Source organism: Amphiura filiformis, chromosome 19 (genome assembly GCF_039555335.1).
Source record: "Amphiura filiformis chromosome 19, Afil_fr2py, whole genome shotgun sequence".
Lineage (NCBI taxonomy): Eukaryota > Metazoa > Echinodermata > Ophiuroidea > Amphilepidida > Amphiuridae > Amphiura > Amphiura filiformis.
In genome coordinates, this window is record NC_092646.1 from 5,593,000 (window position 1) to 5,619,118 (window position 26,119).

The 26,119-nt window shown below is 41.5% G+C and overlaps 1 long non-coding RNA gene across 2 annotated transcripts in view; it reads right to left on the bottom strand.

The window, feature by feature from the left end:
* LOC140140854 (uncharacterized) overlaps window positions 1-26,119 on the bottom strand; it is a 103,350-nt gene that overhangs the window by 38,145 nt on the left and 39,086 nt on the right. The window contains exons 4-5 of one of the 2 annotated variants that reach the window (XR_011857318.1): window positions 21,814-21,943; window positions 6,997-7,082 (exon numbers count right to left, since the gene is read on the bottom strand). This is a non-coding gene — a long non-coding RNA (uncharacterized lncRNA). The remainder of the gene's footprint in view (window positions 1-6,996; window positions 7,083-21,813; window positions 21,944-26,119) is intronic. The other variant, XR_011857319.1, reaches the window with a different exon arrangement.

The window sequence follows — 26,119 nt, forward strand, 5'->3', positions numbered from 1 at the left end:
ACCTCAGGTGACCTTTCCTTAACGACTAACACTACTCTACTGCCCGGTCTAGCCCGTTGTCGGGAGGATAGACCTCAGGTGACCTTTCATAACGACTAACACTACTCTACTGCCCGGTCTAGCCCGTTGTCGGGAGGATAGACCTCAGGTGACCTTTCCTTAACGACTAACACTACTCTACTGCCCGGTCTAGCCCGTTGTCGGGAGGATAGACCTCAGGTGACCTTTCCTTAACGACTAACACTACTCTACTGCCCGGTCTAGCCCGTTGTCGGGAGGATAGACCTCAGGTGACCTTTCCTTAACGACTAACACTACTCTACTGCCCGGTCCAGCCCGTAGCGGGGAGGATAGACCTCAGGTGATCGACCTTTCCTTAACGACTAACACTACTCTACTGCCCGGTCTAGCTCGTTGCGGGAGAATAGACCTCAGGTGACCTTTCCTTAACGACTAACACTACTCTACTGCCCGGTCTAGCTCGTTGTCGGGAGGATAGACCTCAGGTGACCTTTCCTTAACGACTCACACTACTCTACTGCCCGGTCTAGCCCGTTGTCGGGAGGATAGACCTCAGGTGACCTTTCCTTAATGACTAACACTACTACTGCCTGGTCTAGCCCGTTGTCGGGAGGATAGACCTCAGGTGACCTTTCCTTAACGACTAACACTACTCTACTGCCCGGTCTAGCCCGTTGTCGGGAGGATAGACCTCAGGTGACCTTTCCTTAACGACTAACACTACTCTACTGCCCGGTCTAGCCCGTTGTCGGGAGGATAGACCTCAGGTGACCTTTCCTTAACGACTAACACTACTCTACTGCCTGGTCTAGCCCATTGTCGGGAGGATAGACCTCAGGTGACCTTTCCTTAACGACTAACACTACTCTACTGCCCGGTCTAGCCCGTTATCGGGAGGATAGACCTCAGGTGACCTTTCCTTAATGACTAACACTACTCTACTGCCTGGTCTAGCTCGTTGCCGGGAGGATAGACCTCAGGTGACCTTTCCTTAACGACTAACACTACTCTACTGCCCGGTCTAGCCCGTTGCCGGGAGAATAGACCTCAGGTGACCTTTCCTTAACGACTAACACTACTCTACTGCCCGGTCTAGCTCGTTGTCGGGAGGATAGACCTCAGGTGACCTTTCCTTAACGACTCACACTACTCTACTGCCCGGTCTAGCCCGTTGTCGGGAGGATAGACCTCAGGTGACCTTTCCTTAATGACTAACACTACTACTGCCCGGTCTAGCCCGTTGTCGGGAGGATAGACCTCAGGTGACCTTTCCTTAATGACTAACACTACTCTACTGCCCGGTCTAGCCCGTTGTCGGGAGGATAGACCTCAGGTGACCTTTCCTTAACGACTAACACTACTCTACTGCCCGGTCTAGCCCGTTGTCGGGAGGATAGACCTCAGGTGACCTTTCCATAATGACTAACACTACTCTACTGCCCGGTCTAGCCCGTTGTCGGGAGGATAGACCTCAGGTGACCTTTCCTTAATGACTAACACTACTACTGCCCGGTCTAGCCCGTTGTCGGGAGGATAGACCTCAGGTGACCTTTCCTTAATGACTAACACTACTCTACTGCCCGGTCTAGCCCGTTGTCGGGAGGATAGACCTCAGGTGACCTTTCCTTAATGACTAACACTACTACTGCCCGGTCTAGCCCGTTGTCGGGAGGATAGACCTCAGGTGACCATTCCTCAACGACTAACACTACTCTACTGCCCGGTCTAGCCCGTTGTCGGGAGGATAGACCTCAGGTGACCTTTCCTTAACGACTAACACTACTCTACTGCCCGGTCTAGCTCGTTGCCGGGAGGATAGACCTCAGGTGACCTTTCCTTAATGACTAACACTACTCTACTGCCCGGTCTAGCCCGTGGCCGGGAGGATAGACCTCAGGTGACCTTTCCTTAACGACTAACACTACTCTACTGCCCGGTCTAGCTCGTTGCCGGGAGGATAGACCTCATGTGACCTTTCCTTAATGACTAACACTACTCTACTGCCCGGTCTAGCCCGTTGCCGGGAGGATAGACCTCAGGTGACCTTTCCTTAACGACTAACACTACTCTACTGCCGGTCTAGCTCGTTGTCGGGAGGATAGACCTCAGGTGACCTTTCCTTAATGACTAACACTACTCTACTGCCCGGTCTAGCCCGTTGCCGGGAGGATAGACCTCAGGTGACCTTTCCTTAACGACTAACACTACTCTACTGCCCGGTCTAGCTCGTTGTCGGGAGGATAGACCTCAGGTGACCTTTCCTTAACGACTAACACTACTCTACTGCCCGGTCTAGCTCGTTGCCGGGAGGATAAAACCTCAGGTGACCTTTCCTTAACGACTAACACTACTCTACTGCCCGGTCTAGCTCGTTGCCGGGAGAATAGACCTCAGGTGACCTTTCCTTAACGACTAACACTACTCTACTGCCCGGTCTAGCTCGTTGTCGGGAGGATAGACCTCAGGTGACCTTTCCTTAACGACTCACACTACTCTACTGCCCGGTCTAGCCCGTTGTCGGGAGGATAGACCTCAGGTGACCTTTCCTTAAAGCTCACACTACCCTCCTGCCCGGACTGGGCCGTTGTCGGGAGGATAGACCTCAGGTGACCTTTCCTTAACGACTAACACTACTCTACTGCCCGGTCTAGCCCGTTGTCGGGAGGATAGACCTCAGGTGACCTTTCCTTAACGACTAACACTACTCTACTGCCCGGTCTAGCCCGTTGTCGGGAGGATAGACCTCAGGTGACCTTTCCTTAACGACTAACACTACTCTACTGCCTGGTCTAGCCCATTGTCGGGAGGATAGACCTCAGGTGACCTTTCCTTAACGACTAACACTACTCTACTGCCGGTCTAGCCCGTTATCGGGAGGATAGACCTCAGGTGACCTTTCCTTAATGACTAACACTACTCTACTGCCTGGTCTAGCTCGTTGCCGGGAGGATAGACCTCAGGTGACCTTTCCTTAACGACTAACACTACTCTACTGCCCGGTCTAGCCCGTTGCCGGGAGAATAGACCTCAGGTGACCTTTCCTTAACGACTAACACTACTCTACTGCCCGGTCTAGCTCGTTGTCGGGAGGATAGACCTCAGGTGACCTTTCCTTAACGACTCACACTACTCTACTGCCCGGTCTAGCCCGTTGTCGGGAGGATAGACCTCAGGTGACCTTTCCTTAATGACTAACACTACTACTGCCCGGTCTAGCCCGTTGTCGGGAGGATAGACCTCAGGTGACCTTTCCTTAATGACTAACACTACTCTACTGCCCGGTCTAGCCCGTTGTCGGGAGGATAGACCTCAGGTGACCTTTCCTTAACGACTAACACTACTCTACTGCCCGGTCTAGCCCGTTGTCGGGAGGATAGACCTCAGGTGACCTTTCCTTAATGACTAACACTACTCTACTGCCCGGTCTAGCCCGTTGTCGGGAGGATAGACCTCAGGTGACCTTTCCTTAATGACTAACACTACTACTGCCCGGTCTAGCCCGTTGTCGGGAGGATAGACCTCAGGTGACCTTTCCTTAATGACTAACACTACTCTACTGCCCGGTCTAGCCCGTTGTCGGGAGGATAGACCTCAGGTGACCTTTCCTTAATGACTAACACTACTACTGCCCGGTCTAGCCCGTTGTCGGGAGGATAGACCTCAGGTGACCTTTCCTTAACGACTAACACTACTCTACTGCCCGGTCTAGCCCGTTGTCGGGAGGATAGACCTCAGGTGACCTTTCCTTAACGACTAACACTACTCTACTGCCCGGTCTAGCTCGTTGCCGGGAGGATAGACCTCAGGTGACCTTTCCTTAACGACTAACACTACTCTACTGCCCGGTCTAGCCCGTTGCCGGGAGGATAGACCTCAGGTGACCTTTCCTTAACGACTAACACTACTCTACTGCCCGGTCTAGCTCGTTGCCGGGAGGATAGACCTCATGTGACCTTTCCTTAATGACTAACACTACTCTACTGCCCGGTCTAGCCCGTTGCCGGGAGGATAGACCTCAGGTGACCTTTCCTTAACGACTAACACTACTCTACTGCCCGGTCTAGCTCGTTGTCGGGAGGATAGACCTCAGGTGACCTTTCCTTAATGACTAACACTACTCTACTGCCCGGTCTAGCCCGTTGCCGGGAGGATAGACCTCAGGTGACCTTTCCTTAACGACTAACACTACTCTACTGCCCGGTCTAGCTCGTTGTCGGGAGGATAGACCTCAGGTGACCTTTCCTTAATGACTAACACTACTCTACTGCCCGGTCTAGCCCGTTGCCGGGAGGATAGACCTCAGGTGACCTTTCCTTAACGACTAACACTACTCTACTGCCCGGTCTAGCTCGTTGTCGGGAGGATAGACCTCAGGTGACCTTTCCTTAACGACTAACACTACTCTACTGCCCGGTCTAGCCCGTTGTCGGGAGGATAGACCTCAGGTGACCTTTCCTTAATGACTAACACTACTACTGCCCGGTCTAGCCCGTTGTCGGGAGGATAGACCTCAGGTGACCTTTCCTTAACGACTAACACTACTCTACTGCCCCGTCTAGCCCTTTCCTTAACGACTAACACTACTCTACTGCCCGGTCTAGTTCATTGTCGGGAGGATAGACCTCAGGTGACCTTTCCTTAACGACTAACACTACTACTCTACTGCCCAGTCTAGCCCGCAGTCGGGAGGATAGACCTCAGGTGACCTTTCCTTAACGACTAACACTACTCTACTGCCCTGTCTAGCCCGTTGTCGGGAGGATAGACCTCAGGTGACCTTTCCTTAACGACTAACACTACTCAGGTGACCTTTCCTTACTCTATTGTCTATTGTTGACACCAATTTTTTCCTACTAAGATCTGTCATTGTACCGATGGCCATGATGAGTGCCCCCACACCCCTCCTCCACCGGCTACGTCACTGAGCTAAATCAGAGGTCGATTTAGCCACTGGCCCGCTGGTCCTGGCTAGTTTGTTTTCTCGTTGGGCCAGGATAATTTCTGTCTGAATGGCCCAGTGGACCAGTTGGAATTTTGGCAGTACATGTATAATTATAAATTTATGACATGTTAGAATATTAACAACAAATCTGGGTTTGCCCTTTGGGCCAGCCCGAAACCTTCCCAGTTGGCCCTTGGGCCAGCTGATTATTGCTTTTATGTCAACCCCTGCTAAAGGTAGGCATCTACAATACAAAATTGATTAGTCACACACAAAATAATTGCATATACATACCAAATGTTACAAAAACACAAAAACCAGAAGAACATAAAATTATAGTTAAATAATGGTCTCCCTGATTAAAATCAGATGACCTTAAGGAAGGGTATGAACGTTTGGACAGTATTTATTGTGGGACATTAGAGCACATCAGACATATCGAATTGCATTCTGAATACGAAGAATGTCCCAAAACACCCCAAAAAATAGGTCTTTTTGGGAAAAAATCCATATCTTCAATATAAAAGGTCAAAATTTTCAATTGATCATCGGCTTTTCCTCCCAGCTACATACACTTTAAGAATATATCATTAGATTTATAAAATTTATTTCGAGGACTGTTATATATCAAAAATTTGAAAAATATCCAATTTTAATAATTTGTCATAAAATTTGTATATCGTGAATTTCAAAAAATGACAATTATTTGATAACAGAAAGACATGCTTCGTCTTCAGAATACAATTCGATACGTCTGAGGTGCTCTCATGTCCCACAAAAAATACTGTCGAAACGCCATAAACGCTCATTCTAGATCCCTTAATCATGGGAAATTATAGAAAAAAGATGCATAAATTAAATACGAACCTGTTCTGCCACTGCACTCAATGATGGTTAAATAATATTTATACTGATGGGCAGAGTTTTTAGCCAAAAAGACAATTTAGACAAATTAAAAACATGAGTACCCCCCCACACACACCTTAAAACGTCCAATTTTTAAATAAGATGACCTAAAAATGATTGACCCACGTCTGTGTGAAAAATACATTGTGACTACTACATTTAATATGGAGACAACCTTTTTCTGAATTTCCCACAGATCCATAATGATTTGTACCCTTATTTGTCTGTTCGTCGGTCTTGCGAAATTAGGCCATGCCATCTTAATTATCTTAATTAAACCATTTGACTCAAGCTCTCCCGCCCGTTAGTAAAATCATGCACATTTTACTTTTCTCCCCTCTTTCATTTAATTACTGAAAAGAAAAATACAAGTCCATTAATCTTTCCCATAAAAAGCATGGCACTAAACATTCGCAACAGATATAATTTTACTGGCAAACTTGCCCCAAAACTTGTCCATATCGATTGAAAAAATGAGAAAAATAAATCCATTGCACATTGGGTTTTCAATTTATGAAGAGCTTTTAGTCAAACTATTTAAATAAGAAATTACCTACATGTATTTGAATGGGGCCTCAGCTTTGTCAATGACAATTGTAATGACATATCCTTTACTTTTATGAATTTATAAATGATTTAAATTTTTTACACTTCACTGGGATCACTGAATGGGCTTTAATTTAATAGCTTTCATTTTTCGCCAAATTTCCATAAGCACATGTTTGTAAATTTTCTCAGAGAAATTGGATAGCCTGTGAAACAGTGGCGTAACTAGGGGCAGGGGAAATGTGCCCGGACGCCAATTCAGCATCGATTCTGCGCCCTCAAGCGATGAAAGTCAAATTTTTCACGCGCTTAGCGCGCATTGTAGCACAAAATCAATTTAAAGAACATTTTAAGACCTATATTTAACTTCTAGTAACCAAATTTTATTTGTGGTAGGCCTTATTTGTCCAAAATTTATTACGCTCCACGCGCAATTGTTTCAAGAATTGGGGGCGCCATTATGTATCCTTAGCCCTGGGGGGCTAGGGGCACCAATTTTGTTTCTTGCCCCGTGCGGGCGCTACCAACCCTAGTTACGCCACTGCCGTGAAACCACTGAGTGGCTATAATTGTGCACTTACTTTTAATTGTCCTGGTATAATGAAGACATCCCTGTTCATTTGATTCATCTCAACAACAAATACTGCTTCCACTGAAAGTGATGGATCTGTAATGATACAAAGAGACTCTCATTATATGGGGTATCAAAATGCGCGTAAATAAATCATCCTTCTTTTTATGTTGAAATATTGTGAAAACAATTATTAGTTCTGAATCTATAGGCGTATTTATAACAGCTGAGTTACTTTTTGTGCAGACTTTATATACGTGCAAAGAAAAAATTATTTCACCCACTTGACTAAAAAAACTTCTTCCTAGGTTATACACACAAATTCTGCCTAGTTTACACACAAAAAGAAAATCTGTATCTTCAATACAAAAGGTCAACATTTTCAGTACTTTTCATCCCAGCTACACAACACTTAAAGTATATATCATTTATACAATTTACTTCGAGAACTGTTAAATTTCAAAAATATCAATTTTAATCATTAGCCTTTCCCAAATTTGACTCGCCGCATCTCAAAATGGCAGAGCGGGTCACATTTATACACATAAATAAATATGCTGTAATATGCTATAATTAGGGAAGATTATTCTAGAATAGTAAGAAATGATATATAAATAAAGCCTGGATTGAAAATGATTAAGATGGGAGATTGAAATGCTAAGAGGGAACTCTGTGAAACTTATGTTAGCCAGGGCAGTATTGGTACAAAGTTACCATTATTGTGTGAAGTCTTCAAACTTCGTTTGGTTCACAGTTCTTGTGTGTGTGTTGGAGAGAACTAAATACGCCAGTCGAGGTGGTCTAGTAGAGCCAATAGTGCTCCATTACGTCAACTCAAAGAAGCGGCAGACTGAAAAATCTCTATCTAGGAACTGTGGTATTTTGCTGGACTAACATAGTGTGTTTTAAGTGGAGCAGTAAAGCTTACTCAAGAGATCTCCGAGAGACGAGCTTAATTACGGTCAACATATGAGAAGACCATTTGGAAAACACAAGCACAGCAGCTAGGAAAGTGAGACCATAGTCATCAGGACATCAAACTGTGATTGTGGTAAACCAGGGGTTTACCTTGGATAAACAGGATCTTGGACATTGCCGGATCTTGGATCAAAGAACTGAGATCATCAACGGAATCTCATCAGAATGTGTCAGCCAATCAAGATCTCCAGGCTTAGTAATCATAGCATAAAGAAATCTTTGTAGTAATTTTAAGTAATTGTAATATCGTATAAGGATTTGATCGATATATAGCCATACTGCACTAATTAATAAATGATAATAAATTTGTTGTGTATAATAAACAGTGTGTTTGCGTGCTTGGTGTTGCGTGAAGCAGGTGATTTTGGCCTGCAACCCTGGACAAAAGGGTTGGAATGAAATTAGTACGACATTGCAAATGAGCCCCATTCCCCCCAATCAATGTTGAATTCTGACATTTTGTTCAAGTGCGCTCAGTAGTAGACTTGTACACTCATCACTCTAAAAATAACGAAAATATGGCCATTACAAGGTGCACATTTGATATATTTTTCATTCCAACCTATTTTGTCTAGCATTGTGGGTCATTTTAGTGACCACAACATGATTATCTTTGTTCTAGATTCAGCTTTCCCAATATCTGTTCAGAACATGCAAATTTCAAGGGGGTTCATCAAGGAATATACTATAGGATAAGCGACACGTTTGCGCAAATTAAGTCAGTCACACATTTCAATGCGCAGTCATGCATGTGATTGCATGTGATGGCTTGCGCTGTGTAAGAGGTTGACCTGTGAAAGAGGTGATGCATGTTTACGTCATCGTTTAAAAAAAAAATAAATTGCGAAAAAACAATGAACATTTGGTCGTTTCCATTACTATCATATTGTGAAAAACCAAGTAGCTGAAGAGTTAGCTCAATATGCTATGAAAATATTATCTGCGATGACCCCATGTCGACTCTGGCTAAATCAGCTGTATTTTTGCTGGAAAGAGTACGTAAAATAGCACTTGACATCCGTAGGGGGCAGGGGGGGCAGAGTGCCCCCCATGACAAAAAATGAAATAAAAAAGTGCCCCTCTGACAAAAAATAAAAGGGAAAATCAGGAGGGCAAAGAAAAAGAAAAGGGCAAGGAGCCCTTTTCTGCGAAATTCAGCCGAAAATACACAAATTTCTGCGCTTACGCTGCAAGCATATTGCAAAAGATTAAGCCCTTTCCATACTGATAATGGGCGAAAATAGTGTAAAATACCAGTTTTTTGCACGCACATCGTCCCAATAAAGCCTTTTGTCTCCATGTATTGTATGATGCAACTGTATTTTTTTCGTCTGTGCCCCAAAAATTTTATTTTTCCCCCCTGACCAAAAAAGCTGGCTACGCCCCTGAATTGCATCCCCCCTATCAAAATACCTTGGTGCTGCCCCTGAGCAGGCCCATTACATTGTAATTCAATTAAGCACGTTATTGACAAATAAGCCAATTAATGACAATTAAGCAAAGTAATAATTAATCAAACCAACAAAGATGATTAAGATAATTAGTAACAAACAACAAGTAGGCAAGTAATCATCTAGAACTTAACCAAGAAAGCATATTCAAATTACAAAGAATTATTGGTAAAATGTGAACAAACCACAATAAATTCAAGCTGCACTCAAACAACTTTTAAAAAGGCAGTCACATAAGTATTTTTGTATCACATTTAACCAATCTTTAGCAAAATATATAGATACATCTATAATATTAATAATAATAATGAGATGCATCTTTGGAATAATGTTATAAGCAGCTGAGATTGAAATGGAAATCATAATATTATAAACTAGAGCATAAAATACCTGAACAAAGCTAATGAAAGAGAAATTTGATGGATATGTACTTGCCTGCTTATATACAATGTAGCTGATTGAGCTGGATTTCATTATTATGTGCTCTTCTATGACTATGGATGGAGCGTATAGATGTTGATTTTGGTTTCAATCCTCTCAATATTGGTATCCTCCCACTGAAGAATTTTGATATAATTAATTAGCGTGCCTGAATCGAATGGCCACCACAATTGGTATAGAATAACAGCAGAGCTGGGCTAACAGTTTCTGTTTTTGTTTCTGTTGACTTGACTACTGAACACATCAACAAAACAACTGAACATATATGGGAATAAGAAAGAACCTGATTGGATGGATTTAATGCAAGAATATGCCTGAATGGGTAGAATTAGCAGCTTGTTGTTATTAACAGCATAACAAATAAAACTATAAAGATGTAAAGAACATTGAAAAGGCTTTATTTATGCTCAGATTCAAGTGAGCCAGAACCTTCAAGTGGGGATGAGATGATAACACATTTACACCCTGGTGCACATCAAGAATACCTGTTTCTAAGACAATATGGTTTCAGCAGATTTTAACTGAAATATATTTTCAGTGACAAAGTAAAAAAAAGTTGCTACACCTACAAATCTTCTGATATGCAAAAACACCAGAATCTGCTTCTTATGTACAAAAATGTATGCAAAAACACAGGGATCTATGGATGGCGGAAACCTTCAAAATACGCCTAAGATAATACGCCTAACCTTGGGCATCTAAGATGCAATCTTAGACGCCTAAGATGCATTCTTAGGCGTCTAAGATGCAATCTTAGGCATCTAAGAATTTCGCGGTAGACTTAAATCAACGAATCACAGGACCAGAAATCCCAAACAACCAATCATCTTAGGCGTATTCAATTATTGACCAATGAAATCTTAGACGCCTAAGATTTTACACGCCTAAGAATTCTTACACGTCTAAGATTGACCATTTGACCGTGACTAGTGATGGACGGTATCGCAAATTCGATCAAAAGCATTTGACGGACGCTGTGCGTTAGAGAATATTTCGAACAATGGCTGGGTGGCGTGTTTTTAATAAACTCCTTTTCTCTCCATAGCCATGGGCGTCAATCCCAGAGAGAAAGGGGTGATGGGGTGGGAGGGGGGGGGGTAGGGTACATGTTCTCCCACCTTTCCGCACAATGGCCCATTGTTTTGTTCTTTTCAGCCACTTTTTGACAATTCAGGCGGAACAAGGTATTTTTTTATAATAGAATTTTTTCATTTGAACATAATCTAGCAGTTGATGTTGTTGTTGCAAACTGAGCGGGCAGTGATAAAACAATAATTTGTTTTAAATATTTTGTTTTTCTGATGACTTGCAGTTAATGTAAGATTTCTATTTGTGTGGCTATAGTGTAAATGATGATGATGATGATGATGATTGATAATACAAATGATGTCAGATGATTATTAGAGTCGTGGTGGTGATGATGATGGCAGTGATGAGGGATTTAATTTAGTATGAAATCTTCACCCCCCCGCACCCACCCAGTCAATGTTGTTTTGATACTGAGATAGGAACGGACTAGTATAGGCTCCATCAACATTGATTGGGGGACGAGAGGGTTGCAAGCAATATGAAACATTAATGTTCGCCAGTCATGTTATTTGTAATGTTTAAACAAAGAGCACGTGTCTATGGTGTCAACTATACCCTGCCTGACCCTGCTCACTTTTCATGTATTATGTTTTTTTCTTAACATGTGTGCTATAACTGAGCCAAAAAGACATAATCTCCACAGTTACGAGACCTCGATGCCTCCATTCAACAAGAAAGTTAACCTGACGGTGTAGGGTATGATGCGTTTATATCCAGTACGTTCAGAGGTCAAGTTATGAGTGCACACACATTATAAGGTCAACCAACTATGTCTTTATAATTCGAACAGCGTGTGACATATTTTCGCCAAGGCCCCGGGGCCAAGGCCAAATTGTCTTTTATAATTGAAGAGATCAGATATGCATAATTTCAGTCTGCAAGAAGACAAGAAGTCAAATTTTTCTATGTTAAAAATAGAATCATGGAGGTATATAAATATATGCTAGGCATGTTCCTCTTTGTTGTTTGTGTATACATTTTCATCATCATAATCATCATCGTCATCATTTATCATCATCATCATCGTCATCGTCATCGTCATCATCGTCGTCATCATCATCATCAACATTAATACCTGACTACTACTAGCCACACCAAAACAGCACACCAATCAATCAATTTTACTGCAAGTCCTCAGAGAAAATTTATATACAAATATTTAAATTCGTGTTTTATTTAAACGTAGGCCTATCTAATTGTAATTTAAACACAACCATGACAACTGCTACATTAAGCTACATTTTCCCTCAAGACGCTCCCGGATCCCCCGGCATAATTGCCACTGAATTTAGAGCATGTTATGGTTATTTAAAAGGTGCCCTGTAAAAAAATTGCTTGTTTCCCTTTTCGACCTGCCAAAATTGCTTGCACCCACCATGTTTTATAAAAAAAATGTCCCCGACGCAAAATTGTAGATGATGTTGAAGGCTGTGTTGGCCGTGTTATTTCGTCAACATGCTCTATAACCTGGTACAAAATGATTTGCCATTCTGCCGGATTATAATGGCACTTCTAATAATAATAATAATAATAATAACAAGAATTTATATAGCGCATAAAGCATGGCATCAATGCGCTTTACACATTAAAATCTAAATGACATTAACAACATCTTATAACTTACAAATTACATATAAGCACATTCATACATTAAAAAGCATACAGCAAGCCTGCAAAAGCAAAATATCAAATGAACACAAGCTAAAAAGACCATATTATACAATTACATATCATACAAGGTAAAATTGACAAAATAGTATAAGCAATCAATGTCAGATAAAAACAGTTTAAAATTCCGATGAGCAAATGTACAGAAACGGAACATGAAAACACTCAGTTGTTAAATGCTTCGTTAAAAAGGTGTGTTTTTAAATGCGATTTGAATTGAGTTGTTGTCTGCGAATTGCGAATGGCAAGGGGAAGCCGGTTCCAAATTCTTGGTGCAGCCACTGAGAAACTCCTGCCGTATGTCTTGGATTTCGCGGGAGCTTCCTGAAGTAGGTATTGTGAGGCAGATCTGAGAGTCCGAGATGGCTGATATGATTTTATAAGTTCCGAAATGTAAACAGGGGCCTCGCCGTTCAATGCTTTGTATGTTAAAAGCATGAGCTTGAAAACGATCCTCTGTCGGATCGGCAGCCAGTGTAATTGAATCATTACAGGTGTAATATGATCATGCTTTCTGCTTAAGGTGACAACTCTAGCAGCGGTGTTTTGGATTCTTTGCAGTTTATTGAGTTCTTTGTCAGGAGTCCATATAGGATGCTATTGCAATTATCAATCCTGGATGTGACAAACGAGTGAATGAGTTTCTCGGTGTTCTCCAGCGTCCAAGTAGCGTCTCAATTTGCCGATTCTATAGATGGCAAGAAGCATTTTTGCAAACAGCATTAATATGAGCACTCATTGTAAGACCTTTGTCGAGTGTTACACCGAGGTCGCGCACTTCCTTAGAAGGAGTGATGGTGCTATTACCAATAGTGATGTCAACATTGGGGACACTCCTTGCAAACCTTGAGGTGACATGTAATAGCTCAGTCTTTGAGTTGTTTAACATCAACTTGTTCTCGGTCATCCATAGTCGTATGTCCTTGATACAGTTCGCGAGCTTATCAAGTGCACTGTCACGATTGGAAGGCTTAATCAACACATAAAGCTGCGTGTCGTCAGCATAAGATATACTAGATAGGCCATGTTCTTTTATTATGTCCTCGATAGGAGCAGAATAGATAACAAACATCTCTGGTCCCACGACGGAACCTTGCGGCAAGCCCCAGTCGAGATCAGTCGGATTAGATCTCTCGCTTTCAATGACCACAGACTGTTGTCGTTTCTCCAAATATGATGCGAACCATCGATGAGCTGTTCCTTTGACACCGTACCGCGATTTTAGTCTATGGAGCAAGATGTTATGGCCTATGAGCGATACGTATTTAATTGTCGTACACAAAACGAGGGAGAAAACGTAGATGTTTCCGTTGTCGCACTGAAAAAACTAGCCGAAACGGGCAAATTTGGTGATCTGAAAGAATCGCTAATCCTAGACCGGGTCATCATTGGCATCAGGGATAGTAATACCAAACGTAGACTTATAAGAGAAGAAAACCTGACATTTGACAAGGCTATGTCCCTAATTAGAGCCACAGCAGCTGCATCGGTGCAGCTTAAAGCCATATTATAACATTTTCAAACAAAATAGATTAGCATTTCTTTGCCATAAAATGTTAGCTTTTACTGTCAGATATATCCCCTTTTATTTTTGAGCAGAACAACTACGCCAAAGCAAAGAAAATTGGAATTTACTACCAGCGCACATGTCGCCAATACGTACCACTCCTTCGGTCATGTTTGTAGTGTCTTACACCCTCTGATATTCATGTATCAGGATGTCAACCTTATGTATCTAACTTAATCTAAGATAGTATGTCAACCCTGTGTGAAACGGCACTCAAGAATGTCTGAGTCACAACATCATATTTGTGTGTCTGATTAACTACATTATATTGGCGACGAGGATGGGATTCAAGATAACAAATATTAACAATGGCAACTTTCAACATTCCAGCACCTGCACAGCTGGATATGACAGCAACTAACCTTGCCGTAAGTTGGTTAAAATTCAACCAACGCTATGAAAACTTTGCACTAGCCACTGGTTGTATCAGCCAGCTAGATGAAACACAAGTGGCTACACTTCTTTCAGTAATTGGACAGGAAGCAGTAGACACTTATAATACATTTGCATGGGCCAACGTCGGTGATGACAAGAAAATTGCCCCAGTATTAGCTAAATTTGAAGCGTTCTGCTCACCGAAGAAGAACGTAGTGTACGAGCGTTACATATTCAACTCGCAAATGAGCAAGGAAGGTGAGTCCATCGACTCATTTGCCACAAATCTCAAACTGTTATCTGACACTTGTGAGTTTGGTGCAGTGAAGGAATCCCTGATCATGGATAGAATCATCCTTGTTGGGGTACGTGATACAGCGTGATGAAGCAACGTCTAATGAACATTGACAAATTAACACTTGAAAAAGCTGTCAATCAGATTAGATCAGCAGAAACCGCTGCTGCACAGGTTAAACAGATAGATACGCCCAAACTGGAGCACGTCAAAGCAGTGCGACACAAAATCAAGCCCAAGCACAAGCCACAGTCAAACCCACAAACGCAACGACCCAAGTCAAAGCCACCCGCCAGTTGTTACTTGTGTGGAGGTCAGTACCACACACTGGTGATTGCCCGCTAAAGGAAAAAATGCAACTTTTGCGGTAAGATGAATCATTACGCTAAAGTATGTAAGCAAAGAAACAGCCAAACAATCGCGCTGCAGCTATTAGCAGTAACAAGTCAGACTCTGAAGAAGACTACGCGTTTAGAATTACGTCTAATGAAGATAAACAACCTAGAGTAAACACACAAACGCAAGGATCAACACTGAATGTAATGATAGACACTGGTACAGGTAAAAACATCATGAGCACAGAAACATTCAAGAACTTGAAAATCAGACCACAGCTAGAAAAAAAGTCATGATGACAGACCACTTTATGGTTATGGTGGCAAGGCACCACTAGATGTTGTTGGCAGTTTTACATCACAGACAGCATACAATGATGTGGAGATTGCGACAACTTGGTATGTCGTAAAAGGTGACAGAGGAACGGACTCTCTGTTAAGCTTCAGCAGTTCAAAGGAACTCGGTCTTGTTGCAATAACCTACAGTATTGCCAGTAGTCTTAGTGAAGATGTGTTGCATAAATATGATGATAGATTCACCGGTATTGGTCAACTGAAGGATGCAAAATGCACTTTGCACATCGATACCAGTATACAGCCAGTCGCACAGCCGCATCGACGCATACCGTTTCACTTAAGACAGAAAGTAGCCGCTGAGTTGCAACGACTCCAAGACCTTGACATTATTGAACCTGCTGAGGATCAACCAACACCGTGGATCTCCCCATTAACAATCGCCACAAAGCCCAAAAAGCCTGATGAGATACGCATCTGTATTGATGTGAGATCCGCTAACAAAGCGATACAGCGAGAGAGACATGTGACACCAACAATTGATGACATCGTCACACAAGTCAATGGCGCTGTTATGTTCTCAAAGCTTGACTTAAACTCAGGCTATCATCAAGTGGAGTTGGCACCTGAATCAAGATACATCACAACATTCTCCAGTCATGTTGGTTTAATGTTCCGCTACAAACGCTTGAACTTTGGAGTTAGTTCAGCTGCTGAACAGTTTCAGAACTTAATACAATCTGCGTTAGGAGGACTCAACAGAGTCCTGAACATAAGCGATGACATTCTTGTGTTCGGACACACAGAAGAGGAGCATGCTGCTAATCTTGAAGCTTGCTTTGAACGTCTCCGCGCAAAGAACTTGACGCTCAATCGCGGCAAATGTGAACTGTTCCAGCGAAGAATTGAATTTTTCGGGCATGTCTTTACAGACACAGGAATACAGCCAGATCCAAAGAAAGTATTTGCAATAACTAATGCTGCTGCACCTCAGAGCAAAGAGGAAGTCCACAGTCTTCTCGGTATGGTGAACTACTGCGCACGGTTCATTCCAAACCTTGCAATGCTAACTGAGCCACTGCGCCAACTCATTAAAGACAACACTATCTGGACATGGACTGAAACGCACCAGAACGCACTGCAGCAAATCAAGGACAAGCTAACTGCAGCAGAAACAATGTCATACTTCGATCCACAAAAGTCAACAGAAGTTATTGTAGATGCAAGCCCCGTTGGACTTGTAGCCATTCTAGTCCAGCATAGCATGACAGATCAGTCATCGTATGTAGTAGCGTATGCAAGCAGATCGCTAACTCCTACAGAACAACGCTATTCGCAAATTGAACGCGAGGTACTTGCGGTAACTTGGGGCATTCGACACTTTCGTCTATTTCTCTATGGAAGCACGTTTCAAGTCATCACAGATCATAAACCATTGCTCACTTTGTTTAACAATCCAGCAGCATGCAAAGCCACCGCTACGCATAGAGCACTGGTTGATGAAAATACAGGAATACAGCTACCAGCTACTGTACAAGCCAGGCAAGAACAATCCCGCTGACTTCCTATCAAGACACCCACTTCCAGAAAGTGCACATAAGACATCAGCAGAAGACTATGTCAATATGGTATCCCTCAATGCAGTTCCCAAGTCCATATCGCTAGAAGAGATACAGAATAACACTAAAGCAGATAAGCTACTGCAACTGTGCATGACTGCGGTTACGACTGGTAATTGGCATCACGCGCACACAAGTACCACCAGATCAGAGCCAGGAGTTTGAAAGCATTCACAAACTGCGCACTGATCTGACCGTTGACACGGAACATGGCATACTCTTACGCGATCATCGCATTGTGCTACCACGCGAACCTCGTCAACACACAATCAACATTGCACATGAAGGCCATCAAGGCATTGTAAAAATTAAACAACTTTTGCGTGAGAAAGTGTGGTTCCCCGGCATTGACAATATGGTTGAAACCACAGTAGAAAAGTGCCTTCCTGTCAAGTTACTACACCTCGAAAGCTGCACATGAACCGCTCAAAATGACTGAACTCCCTGACTCCCCATGGACACATGTCAGTATCGACTTCAAAGATCTTCCATCTGGAGATTACCTTCTCGTTGTCATCGATGACTACAGTAGATATCCAGAGGTAGACATTGTAAGTTCCACCAGCGCAAGATCAGTTATTCCAAAGCTAGACAGAATCTTTGCCACCTTCGGTAGTCCGCAAGTTGTTCGCACAGACAACGGTCCACCGTTTAACAGCGCAGAATTCGCAGAATTCGCCGACTACATCGGATTCAAGCATCGTAAAATCACTCCCCTCTGGCCCCAAGCCAACGGTGAGGTTGAAAGAATGATGAGGAATCTCAAGAAACTATACAGAACAGCGATAGAAGAGAACCGCCCTTGGAAGCAAGCACTATACGCTTACCTTCGCAACTACCGTGCTACACCTCACAGTACAACAGGTGTTCCCCCAGCGACCCTTCTCTTCCAACACAACTATCGCACACGCCTACCAGAGACTATAACTGTAAAACAATCTGCACTTGACAAAAGTGTCAGACACAAAGAGAAGAAAGAGAAACAACACATGAAACGCAATGCAGAAAAATGCAAGACATTCAGAAAGACTAAATTTCAAATAGGAGATGTTGTCCTAGTCAAACGCACAGGCATCATTCCCAATGCAGTCAGTCCATATCACAGTGAACCAGCTCAGATCACTATGATAAATGGCTGCATGATCACAGCAAGCAGAAATGGTGCAACAGTCACACGCAATGCATCATTCTTCAAACGTCTTAAGCATCATAGCAATGACTCTGTGTCCCAATCAGACTTTGACCCTGATCCCTATGATGATCTCCCTGAAGACGACCAGCAACAGCCACCAGCAAATCCTCCAGCACCAGCGCAGGTACCAGCTCAACGAAACCCAATGAGAAATCGTCAGCGCCCAGCTCATCTGCAAGATTTTGTGCTTGGATAATTTGACTAAAAAAAACTACAAATGTACATGTGTTTTTGTATGTCTATTTCACATGCATGTTTATGAAACCACACAAAAGCTATGTGGAATGTTTAGTGAAATCTTGGACACTTTTCCCACAACAATCACATGTATTTCTGTGAGCCAATTGATTTCATAACAAATTTTGAAAATTGTGTCACCAAATTTTAAGTGAACATTTGTGCAAAGAAATGCACCTGCTATTTAATTTCTGTGTGACAAGTTGGACACATGTAAAATCACATAATGTGAAAACAATATAATTTTGTTGTATTGATCAATCACACTTCAACTACATGTACATTTTCAGTACCACCTGGACTACACAACGTACATGTAAACCGCAATGTACTCTGTATGTGAATTGAAACTCCCTACATGTATAAACTATGTTCATGTGTGTAATCAAAGTGCACAATGGCCACAGCTTGTAATTTTAAAGACTGAAAATTAAAAAGACTTTAACTTGTTAAATTGGTAAACTATGTAACAACATTGTACATGTGTTAAAGTGTTGACTTTATGAAACTGTTGAACAGTTTTCCCAGTTTAAGAAAGAAAAGACTTTCATGTTGTTATATGAACACTCAAAATGCTCAGTGTCGTTTTGAACAAAACAAAACAAAACAAAGGTGAACAGTAAAGATGCAGTGAGTTTTCACAACACTTAAAAAAGGTTGAAAGAGAGACTATTGATAAAGGACAATGACAAACTGAACATTATCATATTGAGATAATTGAAACTGGAAAACCACCAGTATTTAATTTCTTCTGATCAAGGTTGAAATATGCCAACCTGTATTTGAGTTGAACCTAATTTGCAAACTTTGAAAGCCACAAGTTGGATATCACATTTTGCATCAGATCATATTAAAGGGTAAATGATCTCTCTAAAAGATGGGAGAGATGTAGTGTCTTACACCCTCTGATATTCATGTATCAGGATGTCAACCTTATGTATCTAACTTAATCTAAGATAGTATGTCAACCCTGTGTGAAACGGCACTCAAGAATAAGAACATGTCTGAGTCACAACATCATATTTGTGTGTCTGATTAACTACATTATAATGTTGTGGTATTTCAAATTCAAAGGGCCAGGTCAAACCAGGGCCAACCCATCTACAAACCCTCGAACTCGAAAGACGGACTGTCGCAACTGTGGTGGGCAATTCCCACACCCTAATGGCAATGACTGTCCAGCGAAAGGTAAAACCTGCAACTACTGCAAGAAAAAAACCATTTCGAGAAGAAATGTAGGGGAAAAGCATACGCACGCGCGAATATGGTGACCGTGGAAGGCGATATTGATGATCAAGACAGTGAATCTGAGCAAGAATATGCATACATTCTCAGCAACAGATCTGAAGACGAGATAGACGAAGAAAAACAGCCGCGCGAGTACCAATAACCATTAATGGCCAACAGACCATAGTAATAGTAGACTCTGGCACGACTGTCAATGTCATGACCAAGAAACAATATGATGCTTTGATCATCAAACCCAAATTGCAGCGGTCAACCAAGAAAATCTTTGCGTATGGCGCTAAGCGTATGGCGCATAGACACAGAATTTCATGTTGTCCGAGCAATAGGAGTCAGTGACCCGCTTTTGTGCTACAGCAGCGCAAAGAAACTGAAAATCATTGAGATACACGTCTTGCACTCTGTTGACACTTCAAGTTCAGAGATGTCCATAGAAGAACTTGTGCAAAGCTATGATGATCGGTTCACAGGCCTCGGCAAGTTGTCTCATACCAAGTGTTAACTCCATGTAAATGATGATATTCAGCCAATCACACAACCACACCGCCGCACACCCTTTCCAGTGAGAAAGCAAGTGGAGGCTGAGCTAGAAAGACTGAAAAGCCTGGATGTCATTGAGGCTGTGTCAGATACGCCAACACCATGGATCTCACCCATTCGGGTTGTAAAAACCTAAAAGCCCTGGTGAGATACGCCTATGCATAGACATGCGCGCCCCCAACAAAGCAATACAACACGAGCGTCATGTCACCCCAACAGTTGCCGACATCATCGCCACCGTCTTCTCTAAGCTGGACTTAAAGAATGGATACCATCAGATAGAACTTGATAAAGAATCACGGTATCTCACAGTCTTCTCAACACATGTTGGACTATTTCAGTTTAAAAGACTGAATTTTGGTGTCAACAGTGCGGCTGAACAGTTCCAGAATCTGATCCAATCAGCTTTGGCAGGATTACCAGGCGTCATCAACATAAGCGATGATATCCTTGTGTATGCGAAAGATCCGCAACGCCTCGCAAACTGTCTACAGCAACTGTGCAAAAGAAACTTGACATTAAACAAGAACAAGTGTGCCTTCAACAAAGAAAAGATTGAATTCTTTGGTCATGTTTTCAGTGCTGCTGGAATAAAGTTGAGAGCTTGCAAAAGGCAGCGCCACCAACCAGCAAGGAAGAGGTCCGCAGCTTCTTAGGACTCGCTACATACTGCTCGCGATTCATCCCGCGACTAGCCATGATTTCTGAACCACTGCGTTTATTGATAAAGGACGCGACACCATGGACCTGGGGACAGAAACAAGAAAGCGCCCTCAAGCAGATCAAAGAGTCCATAACCGAACATTGCAATATGGCCTACTTTAATCCACACGCACGCACAGAGGTGGTTGTTGACGCGAGCCCAGTGGGACTTTCACAGTATTTTAAATATTAGCTATCTTCGGTAGCCATGGTAATATGACATGAGATAGCAATATATTTACACAATGTATACATGAGCTATCATCATAGCGAGGGCTTAGAGCCAGAAGTAGCTATCCACAATTTTATTTACAACTCATTTTGGCAACAAATGGATGGTTAATTCTGCCCTCCATATAATAAATGCAAGTGACTTTGGGGTATATGCATGGTCACTTTTAAAAACAGTTAGCATGGTTAGTTAGATGCAAGTGACCATGTATATACCCCTTGAAGTCACTTACATTCAGGGGTCGCATTTAAGAAGTTTGCGCTTCCAGGGACTCCTCATTTTTTGATTTTGGCCATTTTGGACTCCTTAAATCACAAGTTGAAAGTGAAAGTGAAAGTGAAAGTACAGAATTAACCATCCATTTGTTGCTGATATGAGTAACATAGCTACTTCTGGCTCTATGGTCATATGTCTTTCATAGGGGGAATATGGATTTCAACTGGAATGGCAATATGACTATGAGTTATCAACAACAGTAGATAGTCTTGAGAACAAAGTTATTAAAATCATTTCTCATCTTGCTGCATGTAGGGCCTATTATCACAAATGATTGGAGACATGACTTACCATCTATTTAATCATCCCATGTGAGCGGTACTGCAATGGAGTCCATCTCATGCGAGAGTGCTGGATTGTGACCAAGTCGCATGCCACTTCCTGATGTCTGAGTCGGAGTCCACCATGTTCTTGTCCGAGTCTTTAATGTAAAAATATCAAGAACAGGGTTTTACCAATTGATCATAATTTCAAACCAATTAAACTCCTTCCTTTTAAACTAAGGTAAAGTTTGGCCTTAAAGTCTGTGACCCTCAATATTTTCGCCAGCCCATCAGGCTGGTACCTGTTTCTGGGATCGTGTTTGTATGCTCAAGAGATTAATTTTTATTGGTATTGGAATGACTTTTTGTTAAAACTTTTTGTGATTGAATTTTTAAAAAAATATTTTAATTCGATGTGTAAGGAAAAGTAAGTATGTTTTGGCGTTTCAACGAATGAAAACGAGTGAGTATTACCAAAGTTATGTTTGAATTAATATGACTTTTAAAGTTTTAGGTATAGGCCTAAAATGTAACAATAATAGTTAATATACAGCATCATATGGTCAGCAGAAGAAAAGTATGTCATTTCAGTGTCTTTGACCCGGGGTCCTTGACCACTGAACAGCGTGATATCATGTTGATAACAGATCTAAGAATCAAAATCTTCATCATATGGACCATATTGATGTCAAAGTAATTATCTATCCTATCCTGTGTCGTTTTATGGATAAAAATGACTCAAAATGCTATTGATGAAATAGTTGCTATCATGAACATCAGTTTTGCCTCTTCAACGGGAAAAATCCGATGCAAAATAAAGTTTTTAGGGCCTAGCTATAATATGGGCATAATTTATGCATGTAGGCCTATAGTATTGAACAATGTACCCATTTGACATGCACTTATAGATAAATAAATTGTCTTACTTTATTAATTTAATAACTTCTATGTTATAAATATTGACACATAACGTAAGTGAAGCTACTTTCTATCTTTTTTATTTGATTCATAAACTTACAGTCAAAACACACAAGAGTGAAGATTGCAGTGAGTAATCAGTCCTTTATAAATGTTCTTGCCACCATCTATCATATAGTAAACTATACATTGCGAATTAATATCAAATTATTTTAAAATAAAAATGTACATGTAAGGTGAATTTATATTATGTTATATGGCGAATTAAAGGAGTATTTCGTGATCCTAGCATCCTCTTTTTATGACATTTTTCAGTAGATATCCACAAAAAAAGCTTATTCTAAAAAATTTCAGTTGATTCCGATTTTGCCTTTACGAGTCTTTATGTGTTGCAATTTTGTTCTGGTATACCAGAACGAAATTCAAATTTCACGATTACTTTGCTAAACGAATTAATCTGCAAGAAATATTTTGTACATAAACATTATGTAGCCAGAGGTTTCCAGTGATATAAAAATCTCAACTTTTTTGAGAAAAGTTAGGGGATGATGCTGTGGATCACGAAATGCCCTTTTAACTAAAACCTGCAGTCAGTGCAGTGTAGTATTTGTGACGTGGTATATCGAAAAGCAGACACTTTTGGGCAGGATCGTAAATGGAGAAATAGCCAAAAATCTACCGGGGTGATTTTTTCACGATTTGGGTTTATGATGTTATTAATGTTTAAAATATTGTCTGATCGTTTCAGACCGGAATATAACTGGCATGTTGTATTTTTGAGACATTTTTCAAGGTAATTCCTACTCTCAACATTGTCAATAATATTTTTAAAGGCAGCTTATCTATTATTAATATTAAAGGCCCATTCAGTGATTTGCTCATCCGGACGATCGTAAAAATCATCAAAATTTTGGTACCGTACCTTTGTTATTACATAGATGTGCTAAGTCTGCGAATGGTTCAGCCAAAAGCCGTGTAGGCCTATTTAAGACAAAATAAGACATTTTACACGAATCTGTATTTTTAGATACTGACAGTATCTAAAATTAGCTACCAGTATTTGAATGGCGGGGCTTGTACTTCGTCAGTACTGCTGTTTTCTTCATTTTTGCCAAATTTGGCATTTCAAAAATACCAAATGACAATTTGAATGACTTAGGCCTATCCTTCTCTTTTAAGCAATTTATAAACAATTTTAATTTTTTTACTCTTGCGCTGGGATCACTGAATGGGTCTTTAAGAAATGTGGCGTATCATGTCAAAAACAGACATCTTTTGGACAGCTTATAAATTTAAAGGCTTTCACATAAAGAGCTATTTTGCTCCACAACGCCGTTTTCCCCAATAAAATCGGACATTCCTAAGCGAAGAAATTGAGTTCGTAAGTTAGGGTATTAAAAAATTGGAAATTGAAATATCGTGGGTAAAAAGCTGAAAAGACAAATAAAACCAGAACAGAACAATTTAGAGAACAATAATGAATTAATAATAATGAACAATAATGAATTAAAGAGTTGACAGGAGATTAGGAGTTAATGTTTTCTGCAGTTTCAGTGTACATCTTCTCACCGTTGATGGTTTGGTGGACTGTCATGTAACATGGATGTAGTAAGCCGTGATCCTAAAAATGCCTTTCACATTGACCAAAACTAATTACAAGACCTCTTCTACATTGAGGCTGGCTTTCCCTTTTAAAGGGAATTTTTATTAAATTCTGTTTTTTACACAATTGTAATTAAACTAAGGGATCAAATCAAAACTCGACCGCCGGTTGCCCGCTGGTTGCCCGCCGGTTCCAAAATATACACAGTAATGAGGTCAGTCGTTACACCCTGGTTCATATGGCCGGTTGCTATCATCGAGTGAGTGAGTGGAGTGATTTCAAGTGGTTTCTTTTCAAATTTAGTACAATAGGAACAATCGATTTTAATTCTCGGAGTTCTTCTCAATCAATGTAGCTACTTTTTAGAATTTTATTTTGATAAAATATAAGCAGAGACTTGGTCTATTCATTTCTAATTATTTTACATCGTGACAGGTTAGACAAGACCTATTCTAAAGTTTCATTTCTGAGGAAATAAATCGCGATCTCGGAATTCTGCCTGTTTTAAAACACAAGGGTAATACATTTTTCATAAACTGTGAATCGAAAGAATGAAAGCAAAAAAGAATCAAAGAAAGAAAGAAAGAAAAAGGGGAAAGAGGAAAAAAAGAAGAGAGAAATGGAGAAAGAAGGGGAAGAGAGAGGGGAATAGGAAGAGGGAGGATGGGGTGGGGAGATGTAGAAAAGGGTGAGAGTATGAGATGTGTCTCTAACATCACATGAGAGAGAGGGGGATAAAAAACTACACTAAGTTCGTAATACATGCCATATTAGGCCGGTATATTGGGCCTACAATGATGTTGGCCAGGCACGTTGAGGTGATGTGCAAGAAGAACTAATGATTTTGCAAGATGCATAAAATATATGCAAATCCCATCACCCCTCGGTACCGCGCGCTTCATCAGCACCAATGAAGATTAGCCATGGGGGCAGGGTGGCAAGTCAGTCCCCTCCCCTGTTCAGTCGACAGAAATGTTATGACCAAATCTTCCTTTTGGTCTATTTTAGACCCAAAATCAACCCCATTTTGGGCTATCATTTTCTTCGGAAGAGGGGGAGGTGTCCATATATTTTTGGAAAGAAAAATGGGGGGGTCATAAAATTTTGATGACCAAAATGTAGGGAGTCATAAGATGACCACAGATAGTGTGTTTGTTTTATTCAAAAAGACTGATTTCAATACAATTTTAGCCTGTTTAGGGGTGTGTCGGTGGCGGATCATAAAATAGTTGTTGCCGAAATAGGGGGGAATCGCAATTTTATTGACGCCGGCTTGTTGTAAACTTGGGACCCCTATTCCTTTGGCACAATTTTAGGACATGATTGTCCTCAATTTTGTTCATTTTAGCATTGAAGTTGCAATTCCTTTTGCATAAATCCCAAAAGAAAACTCAATTTGAAGTACAAAGCAAATGAGCATTGGCGTACGCAGGGGGGGGGGGGGTGTTACGGGTGGGAAACACCCCCCTTGAATCGGTCCAAAAAAATTAAAATGGGGGGGGAAAAGGCAAAGAAAGAGAGAGAGATAGGGGGGAAATGGGAAGAGGAGAGGAGGGCATATGGGACATATTATTACAATCATCATAGGCCTATACTACCCCGCCCACACAAATTTATCTCACCGCTAGGCCTATACCCGGTATTGATCGGCAACGTACGTAAATGTGTCAATACATGTTAACACCCCCTACATCATTACACCTTTACCCTGGCAACGTACGTACGTGAAGGTTTTAATTGTTAATTGACATGGATATAGGGCCTTATGATGTTAAAACCAACACCTCTCCACATCACACCCCACACCCTACCC